The sequence below is a fragment of the Anas acuta genome, chromosome 2, assembly GCF_963932015.1.
Source record: "Anas acuta chromosome 2, bAnaAcu1.1, whole genome shotgun sequence".
Classification (NCBI taxonomy): domain Eukaryota; kingdom Metazoa; phylum Chordata; class Aves; order Anseriformes; family Anatidae; genus Anas; species Anas acuta.
The window spans coordinates 109,464,501-109,475,349 of record NC_088980.1 but is presented as its reverse complement, the minus strand read 5'-3'; the positions used below and the strand labels follow the sequence as shown (position 1 = coordinate 109,475,349).

Genomic DNA, 10,849 nt, shown 5'->3' with positions numbered 1-10,849 from the left:
CTGTAGGTTTTTTAATCCTAAGTGCTCAGCTCTGCACTTAAGGACCCTTCAGCCAGGGGCAGCCTATGCCTGGGGATTGTGGGATCAGTCCTATGAGAGGATTAAAATCCTCAATAAAATGTTACTGAGATTCTTTTCCCTCCTGTGCTGTGCAAAACCCAGCACCACAACACACAGGTAATGCAGGAAAAGACAGCATGCTGTACCTGTGCAGCAGCTTTCAGTGGGTATTTTCCCAGCTGTCAGCAAAGCTGCAGAGCCAAACAAGATTAAGTGTGGAAAGTGAGAGAAGGTTACATGGTCCCAGCTGTCCTGTGATTGTGTTCATGAGGTAAGTGGTGATTATTTATTGTATAGGCCTGTGTGCCTTCCTTTTTATAATGACATAGAAAAAAGAACTTCTTGCATTACAGAGTCATCATACATTTTTTTTATCTGCAACGAGGACCTCAGTGGGGCTTTCAAAGGCTATGTACAAACTTACATGCAGGAGCTCAGGTATGAAAAGGCACATGCAGGAGAGAGAAACCAGGTAATGGCCATTTCTCCTATTTTTCTATATAAACAATTAATATTCTTGCATTTCTAATATTATCTGAGTAATTAATAACCTATATCATTCTGGCTTTTAACATATAATCCTCAAATTTCTGTTGTGTGTGTGCAAACAGGCACACAAATTTACTACATTTTTTTTTTTGAGATCTCCACCAGCTGAAAAGCATTATAGCTGCCACTGCTTTTAAGTATTCATTTAGCAGCATTTAATTGGTAGAAAACAATTTCTTTGATTGCACTTTATAATAATGAAACCCTTATTGGAGTCCCTTTAATAACATTTTAAACAGGAAAACACCACCACCCACACATCTTCTAATAAGGAGCATATTCTGAGTTAAATTAAATCACATAAATGAGAATCTTATTGCTCCTCTCCTACACAGCCTCCCCCTTCTTAAGTACCAGGAGAAAGGCTCCATTTTAAAGAATCTCTTGCAAGTTAATAGATCCAGCCTTTGATGACTGGAGTTGAGAATAGAGTCAGAGACGTTGAGATAAATTGTCCTGGCAGTAAATTATTTTCCTTCAAGTAGCTCCGTAATGTTAGGCATGGTGAACTCATTTGGTTGCAGTCAATGAACTGTACCAGGAGCCCTACAGATAGCATCGAGGGTAAAGGTTATTTCATCTTTTTATTTTACTCCCTTTGTTTTACGTTATGCTATGATTTCTGAGGAGGGTGGATATCTGCTGTCCACTGCCACAGATGAGAGAAATGAGGTATAGGAAGATTCATGAAGGAAACAGGTAGATTGCCATTGCATGTCAGTATCGAGTATCTGATTTATTTTTATCCCATGCTTCTGCAATGTATGGAGAGAAATAAGGAGAAATTTGTTTCCTTTGAATGGTTATTTATTGGAAAGAAGGTGAAATGATGTGTGAGGTTTTAATGGTTTCTGAAAGCAGCTGCTATCTGTAGAAGAATGAAATGGTTAGAGACAGCCTTAGGATATGTATCACTACTGCAGGGCTTCACTTGTTATTTTGCCTTTTGCAGACCCGGACTAGATTGTTTCTCAGAAAAAGGGGCACAGGTTGGATTTCTATTTTTCAGCCTTCTCAAGACCAGGTGTTTTGGTTGAGGCCTATCCTTTCTGGTAAAGTTTAGAGACATCTTTCTCTCTGTGGCCTTTTATCTGAGCTATGCGGGAACCATGGTTATGCATTGATGCATGCATGTTATCAGGTAGAGAAATGTGGTTGTTGGTCTTGAGGACTTTTGTTTTCCACTGATGATTTTAACTTTCTGAGCCAAACAATGATCTGTGCAGCTCTCTGTTGCTGAAGAAATGTCCAAAGCGGACCTTATTGTGTAAATTGCATAAAGGATTCAGAGGTGACAGATAATGCATATGATTTTAGTCATGCTCTCCTATGACAAGAAACTGGGAGTAGCTGCTGAACTTCATGAAATTCCTATTTGCCTATTTCTCCTGCCCATCAAGGTCCCTCAGAAAGGTAGCAAAACCCTATGGTGTACCAGCTACTTCTCCCAGCTTTGTATTTGTAAATTTACTGAGGGCACATTCCATCCCATTGCCTAGGCATTAATGAAGAGGTTAAATAGAACTAGACCCAGTGCTAATCCCTGAGGTACACCTCTGGTGAATGGCCTCCAGTTGGACTTCATGTTGATGATCACATCTATGAATTTGGCAGTTCAGTTTACTTTTTTGTCCTTGTCCCTGTCTACTTACCCAGTCATCAGTTTCTCTATGAAGATATTAGTCAAAAATCTTTCTCAAGTCAAGGTACAAAAAGTTGACTGCTCTCCCCGCATCCACCAGACTACTCATCACATTGTAGAAAACTATCAGGTGACTCAAGTGCAATTTACTGTTCATAAATCAATGCTGACTAGTTTCAACTGCCTTCTTTTCCTTAGCATATTTTGAATTTTTTCCAGTGTTGCTTGTTCTATCACTTTCCTGGGTGCTGAGGTGATGCTGGCCAGCCTCTAGCTCCTGGCATCCTGCTGCTTGGTTTTCTTGAAGACAAGAAATGTGCTTGCTTTCTGCCAGTCCTCAGAAATCTCTCCCAGTTGCCATCATCTCTCAAAGATAATTGAGAGTGGCCTCAATGGGTGGGAAGTAAAAAACCGAGTCTAGCTTCTCTACTTATGTGTTGTGTGTGTTCTTGCTTGCCTTGAACTTAAGTCAGCTATTTCAAATGTAATCACTTTGATTCTAAAGAGACCCAGCTTTTGTATGGAGTTTTCAATATATGTTATTCACATGTGGTAAAACCCGAAGTGGTAAAGTTTGACTCTGCCTCTAAGATCAGATTCTTGCTGTTGCAGATCATTGTTGTCCTTAATGGCATTGCAGAATTGAGACAGTGATACATGTGACAGCTATTTATGTAATTACTAACTATTCACTGTAGATGTTTTCAATTCTCTGGCAACATGCAAAACCAATAATCTATTTATTTCTGTGCAATTACATAAAACTGTGAGCATCTTGATCCTTCTTTGTGAGAATATCAATGTCATGAACATACCCATCTTCAGTATTAATGCTCAGCAGCTGTGATCTCTTTATGCATAAATAAAAAATCATGGACCTACCTGTGAAATCTGTGATATTTCTGATATTTGGTTCTTTCAACAAGATTGTACCATGGAAATTTATTTAAGAATCTCTGTTGCTGCCCAACCACAACCACACGTTATGTTTTTAACTTTAAATGACTATTTCCCCTTAACCCTTCCCCCTCTCCCTTGCTCCCCTCCTCCCCCCCCCAGCAGTTAAAACAGAAACTAAATAATTTTAAAAATGAATAAGAGTTACTTTTTAGTTCTTGTGAAAGCTTTTAAGCCTATTAAATGCAAACTTAGAAATTCTGGGGGGAATGTTAAGCATGATAGTGTTGTGTGCAATGACCATGCCTTTAAACTAGGCTTGAAGATCTCATTTGATGGCATGCTAAGCTATTTATAACTAGTGTTCTTTCAGCATCTTTTTTCTTTAAACTTTATTATGCACCAGCTCCTAAGCTGTGGACTTAGTCTAGTAATGCTTTATTCATTAGGAAATATTCTGAAGTCCTTCAAAAAGGTCGGTTTAAAAAGTGGAACAAACAGCTAGCATGTGAGTGTGAAGCAATAGAAAAGGAGGTTGTCTTCTGGAAACAGAGAATTGACCTTTCTCTGCCTTGGTTTTCTGCACAGTACAATCCCTTTTGAAGATCAATTTATTTGTATAAAATGTGCAAAGAAGTTCATATGGCATCTTGCATTTTATTTCTCTAGGACAAGATTACATGGCTGGCTAATACAAGCAGGGATAAGAAGTTCTTACTTTCTGAAAGAGCAGATAAAACCAAAACCAGGAACCCTAAGGATTTATAGACAATGCATATATTCTATGTACATACACATTTATATATTCAATATAGTTTGATACTGCAACAGAATAAAAATCTTAGTTCATAGAATGGCCTGGCTTGGAAGGGACCTCAAAGATCAACTAGTTCTAACCCCCCTGCCACAGGCAGGGATGCCACCCACTAGATCAGGTTTCTCAGAGCCTCATCTAACCTGGTCTTAGAGCTTTGACCAAGTTGGGCCAGCTGTCTTGGCTGTGTTCTCTCCCAGCTTCTGATGCACCCCCAGCCTCCTTGGTGATGGGGCACTGCGAGGAGCTGAAAAGTATTTGGCTCTGTGTAAGCATTACTAAAGGGCTGTCCTGTTTCAGTTGTTGCATAGCAATGTTGACAGCTGTAGTTTTCAGGATCTAGAGGTTTTCACATATAGACCTCAAAAAAACAAAAAACAAACAAAAAAAAACAACAAACACAAAACAAAAACAAACAAAGCTGTATGCATTACACCTGTTGACAAGTGTCCAGTCTCAATGGGAGAAGTGTTTATATTGGATGTCACAACATTTGAAGTAAACCTCAACAAAATGTCCCAGTCTCCAACCTCATGCTTTAGGTGTCTGTGATTTGGAAAACTTTTTTTTTTTTTTTCCTCTCTCTCAATTGTCATCAAAATCTGGACATGCTGCTTATTTTCCATTTTCTTTGTTCATATATATATATATATATATATATATTTTACTCATTGTTTCATGTGAAGGACATCTATGGGGTGTACTTCTGACTCTTGAATTGAACATAATATTTGGATAACTTTCTTTCGTTTCAGTTATCTCATATCCCTTAGAGTTATCTTCTGAATTCTTATGTTTTTAAATGATGATTTCTTTAAACAAACAAGCTAGAAAAAAAATCCTTCTACGTTATGTCCCTCTTCACCACCAAACCCAATCCCCTCTGAATTAATTCCAAACCAGTTTGACTGAAATTTGTTTCAAATGTATTAAATGTTTACAAATTTTAGTAAAAGTGAATATCTAGATTCACAGCACAGATTCAATTAATTACAGTAATTTACTAGATTACAGTAGGTGAGATTTCTTTTACATACAGACTTTTAGGCTTTGAATCTGCTCTAAGGTCTATTTTAAAGGAGATGTAGTTTCAAGTGTTTGAATCACCTTTGAACATAAGCCAATATCCACAAACGTTTCTGTCAAACACCGATTGTGTGCATAGCTGTCAGGCTGGTAAAGCTCTGCTAATAGTCAGCTCATTATCAAATAAAATAAACTTAGCTTCCTCCTGAGATTTCATGTGCAAATAAGTTACATTAAAAACATGAATTGCTGAAACAGTGGTGAACTGTGGGGTATAAAAGCCTGAAGTTCAAGCCAAAACTACAGTCTGCATTACCTGTTTTTGTCAATTTTTCTGGGTTTGTTACAGCAAAGAACAGTATGGATGAATTTGAGGATAAAATGAAGTAACTATATGCACACTACTGGGATGAAGCCTATAGGGAGCAAGCTGAGAGGAAGCATAACGCCCTGTTTGAGTAAAGTGAATATGAAGGAGGCTGAAGTCATGATCTAAGCAGTTGGATGTTTACTGATTTTGGATGGAATAGGGTAGGTAGGGAGACAATAAGCGGCCCCAGGTAGAAAGCAGTGAAGAAGGCCAGAATGTGTGTTGCCAGCTGCCTGTCAGACAATTGTTGTCAGACAATGGGTTCAAAAATCGTTGAACTGTTGCTAAGGGTGGGATTTTCTTGTTTGTTGTTCTTATGCTTCCTGATGAATACAAGTGAGCCAACCCTGGATTTTGCAAGACTGGAAAAAAGATGTTGCAGTAGGAAATGCACATGTGACTACTGGGGAATTACAGCCTTGCCTGTGTTCAAAGTTGCATTTTAGATGCTGTGTGGGTAGAACTGCTTGTGATGTCTCAAAAACGGTACCCGTGTGTCTCTGAGATGAGACCACCATTAATGACCACTGGTTAGTGGCAGGATGGTTTCTGTTTCTCAGTCCAAAATGGATGGAGACAGGAACTGATGCAATTTAAGACAGCAACACTGTACAGAAAGTAATGAGACTAAGTGGTTAATGTGCTGTTGATAAACTATCTAGGATAATGCTCAGGACATCGGAATACATTATTAATGCTACACTGAAAGGGATATCAAGGGGCTTTTGTGGTTTATGAAGTAAACTGTTTTCGCTTGGTAGTAAATACAAGACAATGATGTAAGAAAACAGTAATCATAAAACCACAGCAAAGAAGCTTTAGAAATGCCAATGCATACACAGTGAGATTAGAGGGGAAATTACTCATTTTCAGAATCTTTTTTTTCCTGTTTCTTACAAATTAAAGCTTTGATAAGAGGTGCATCTGGCTATGGATGTAATTAGAGTATTTAATTACCCTAAGCCATCAGTCACTTGTGTCTTTCTGTATTGGAAGAACCAACCCTTTTAGAATGATGTCACTTGCAGAAATGAATAGGTAGATTTCAGCTGTTAGCCCCTGCCCACATGAGACAAAATGCATACTTTTCCCCAGGAAATGAGAGCTAGCACTTATGATACCTAATCAAAACCCTTTTAAGCAAATAAAAGGAAGATAAAACACAGACTCATGCTTTTTCTGCTCTGCTACTGTGGTCTAGGTGAGGAATTGGTAATAGACCAAATGCTTTCTCTGAAAAGGTTTTGTTGGTAGAAGTTAACCTCCTCTGATTTTTTGTTTCCATGTAGGAATATTCATTTGTATGAGTTTTTGCTAGAAATAAAGAGGATTTATGATGAAGATGTCTATCCTTTTGTCCCTAAACCCTGGTGTTTATGTTTCTGTACATTGAAGCCAAACATTTCTTAGAATGCATTTGGGCTTGCTCCTTCTAGTGTCTTTGGTTTCTTATGCACAATTTTTTCTCTTCATGTTTGTATTACCCTGTTTCAGGAGGAAACAACTTTAAAGGTAACTGTATTTCAGATACCATGTGCATTCTGCTAATTAAAAAAATAATCTTAATTTAACAAGGATAAATATAAAATGAATAATAAACTCCTTGACTTCATTAGAAGTTGAAATTCAAAACTACTCAAAGGACTACTCAAAACTACTCAAAAACTACTCAAAGTATTATCAGTTTGTTTAGCTTGGAGCCATTCCTGTAAGATGCTTTTATTTATTAGGGAAAAATCTGGTATTTGACTTCAGACTTTGGAGTTCTGGAAGTTTCTACATTTTGCTACATAACATCTAAGCTTTTGAATAACGTTTGTAAAATGTGTGAAAACTTTGAAATGTACAATAAGAATGACTCATGAGAAGTTTTTTAAACACAGTTATTTAGGAGCTAGATTAAGTAACTAACTTGCAGAAATTGTTCTTTACTGAAGTGCTATGCTTTTCCATGTATTTTATGTGAACCATATATGTTATATGCTTTCTCTCATTAGTCCAGGTGATCTGTTTGCTTCTTGTATTAATTTTTATTCCCTGTTGTGGTTTAGCCCCAGCAGGCAGCTGAGCCTCCACACAGCCGCTTGCTCATTCTCCCCAGGTGGGATGAGGGAGAGAATTGGAAAGGCCAGAAGTGCAAGAGCTTATGGGTTGAGATACAGACATTTTACTAGGAAAAGCAAAAGCCACATGCGCAAACAAAGCAAAACCAGGAATACATTGACTACTTCCCATCATCAGGCAGGTGTTCAGCCACTCCCAGCAAAGTAGGGGTCACCATATGTAATGGTTTCTTGGGAAGACAAACACCAACACTTTGAATGTCTCCCCCTCCCTTCTTCCTTCTTTACCGCAGCTGTTATTGCTGAGCATGACCCCACACAGTGTGGGACATCCCCTGGGCCAGCCTGGGCCAGCTGTCCTGACTGTATCCCCCCCAGCTCCTGGTGCACCCCCAGCCTGGTTGCTGGCAGTGCAGCACAAGGAGCAGAAAGGTCCTTGGCTCTGTGTGAACACTGCTGTGCAGCAACCTAAACATCCCCGTGCTATCACCACCGGTTTCATCAAAAATCCAAAACACAGCATTGTGTGAGCCTCTACAAAGACTGTAGAACTGTCCCAGCCAAAACAATGACACCTGTTTACTGAAGATCTTCATCTTTCAGATGTAGATCTTCATCAGCAGAATTGGTAAGTCCTTCCTAGGCCTGTTTTACTTGGAAGTATGCTAAAACAAGCTTTTAGAATGAGCTTCATGTGGAATCCAGGAGTTGGACTTGATGATCATTATGGGTCCCTTCCAACTCGGGATATCCTATGATTCTATGGATGCATGGAACTCTGCAGCTCACTGTCCTAGAAAGATTTTGACAGTGTCCCTGCCATTCCACACAGTACAGCTCCTCGTTCCTACCAAGCTGCCTGTCTTCCTTGTGACCCTACTGTCCTAGAACTACCTTTCTGGATGCTTCCTTATTCAAAATTTCTCAGCTACTCATAAACCATTTTATATCTCTCCTTGTACAGCATGCTCAGCAATAAGCTCCGTTCAGGGCTGTTTGTGAGCTGAGCCGTATGGTTATGTCTTGGATTTTCTTGCCCTTTGGAAAGGGTATCCTTGCACAGCTGTCAAGACCCACCAACAACTATCAGCAAATGGTAGCAAAACGTGAGTTTGGGCCAAAAAGCTCTTCAGTTAGGCTATAGTGGAGTATCTACATGTAGTGCTCCTGCTAATTGTGTGTACTGAGGCAAAAGTGACTGTAGCTTGGCAAGAGATGTTGTCAACCAGCTCTGTCATGGAGGTCTGCACTGATGGGCAGTAGGACCTTGAATCCAATTAAGTTGCCTTCATCTGCCAGTGCCTGCCTCCTGAGAAGGCACAGTTCTCCTGGACATGAGACTCTTGTCTGGCATGTTATGTCTCAAAGGAGGGACCCTGGTTTTCCAGATTCTAGAAGGCCAGGTAGAGTCTGCCCTGGAGCAGTCTCATGGGAAGATACACGAGGAACTGCAGTACAATCTAGCAGGTGCATCCAGTAGTAGCCTTATGGAATGACAAAAGTACCTCCACCATCCTTACTGAACACAGTGGGTGTGGGAGCAAAATGTTCTACCATCGCCATCAAGCAGTTATTATGCTTAGTACTCAGGAACTATTAATTATGCTTGCTATTCAGGAATTTTCCACAGGTGTCAAATGGGCCTTAAAAGACCCAGAAGCATCCCTGTTGGATTTGTAACTTTGTACAAGAGAAAGGCTAGGTGCTAGATACATCGGATGTCTGTTTAAATGTAATTCAGGTAATCAAAGATAAGAGACTGAGTTCCCTATATAGTTCATGGAGAGAGGTAAGTCTCCCTGAGAGAGAAGGGAAGCAATTCTGAGCTCCTTTGCTGTATACCTGAAGTGAACAGGCTGAATAGCACTTCTAGTACAGCTTAATACCACTAAGTATTGCCTGCCTCTGGGAGAATGGCTTGAACATTGTTCTAGTGCACTGAACTGGATGTCTGTCAATTAGTGGAGGCTGAGAGTGCAATTCCAAATCATAACAGACGCTTTCTTCACCCTGCTGAGGAAATTATTGATGATTATCTTCAGCTTCTGCTGCTCGGAGTGAGTTTGCACTGGTTTCTAGAAGAATGAATTTGTCAGCACGCCATTCCCTGCAGGTCATGCCAGGTCTGTACTACGACTGTGTCCAAGCTAAAACCAGATGTGGTGTTCCATTGAACAATACTGCTCTGAAAAAAAAAAAAGTCATGCAGATTTTGCTGTCATATCTTCCTCTGCAATCTGACTTTTCAAGTCTCCCAACTCATCTGCAGTCAGCTGTACTCAGGGCTCCTAAGACGTATAAAACTACTAATGGTAATTAATGACAAGATTATAACACCTAGTAGCACCTCCCATGTGTTGCTTTACTACTACCTCAACTTGGACTGCACTGCTAAAGCAGATGATTTATGGAATACTGGAAGATTTCAGTGAGAGACCTCTGTCCATTACCCCTTTTTAAGTCCTAGAATCCAGTTAGACATCCAACACTGGGCTGCAAAATAATTGCAGAGTGCATACAGTTCACTGGAACACTTAGCATCACGTGCTTTTTCCCCCCAAATGCCATGCAGCTGTGCTAAAATAGCACGGAGCTGTGTGGGAACATGGAGATTAGTTTACGCCAAAGCACAGTCAGACATATGTGGACACAGCTGTACTAGAGGAAGATGTGCGTAAAACTAAGTCACTTACCAGAGCTAGGTTACCTTTTGTTTTGCTTTCATTACTGAGATATATATATCAGCAGCTAAATAACTGGCTAGGATTTGGGTCAAAGTGAATTGGAAACTAATTCAGTAATTTCCAAATGTTTCTGTAAAAAAGTAATAATAATAAAATAAAGGTGAAGAAATTATCCCCCCAGACTTGCAGTTTAATACAGTCCCACACACATATAGCAGGAGTTTCTAGAATGCATGATGAAGCCAAAATAAAGTCAGTGCTGTAACTGTTGAAAAGATATCTGTATCTGCAACCACAGAAACTTGGTATATTTGTCCTTCTGGCTTCTGGTCTGGACTGTTGCTGAAGATCATGCCTCTGCACATAGAGCAGATGTGGCAAAAGAGTTGTAATCCAGCAAATCTTGCTTTTCTCTCTCTCTCTCTCTCTCTCTCTCTCCTTTTTTTTTTTTTTTTTTTTTTTTTTTTCCCCTCATGCTTTCTAACACAGAAGCAGAGGGCGATTGGAACTAGATGATCTTTAAGGTCCATTCTAACCCAAACCATTCTGTGATTTGGCCCAGGAAGAAGTATTGCAAAGCTTGGTCTGTATACTGAGAGAAGAAACACTGAAACTGTTGGGTGAACGACACTGGATTGGTAACTCTTACTGGCAACTGTACTATATTCCTTTTAAACCTATTGGATCATGTGGAGGGTCGGAAGAATTGTTTTTTTCAGGGAAGAGAAAATTCTCAAGACTCCT

At 39.6% G+C, this 10,849-nt stretch overlaps 1 long non-coding RNA gene across 1 annotated transcript in view; it reads left to right on the top strand.

Moving 5' to 3' along the window:
• The first annotated feature begins 401 nt into the window (after window positions 1-401).
• LOC137850990 (uncharacterized) overlaps window positions 402-10,849 on the top strand; it is a 94,426-nt gene continuing 83,978 nt past the window's right edge. The window contains exon 1 of the long non-coding RNA XR_011092938.1: window positions 402-532. This is a non-coding gene — a long non-coding RNA (uncharacterized lncRNA). The remainder of the gene's footprint in view (window positions 533-10,849) is intronic.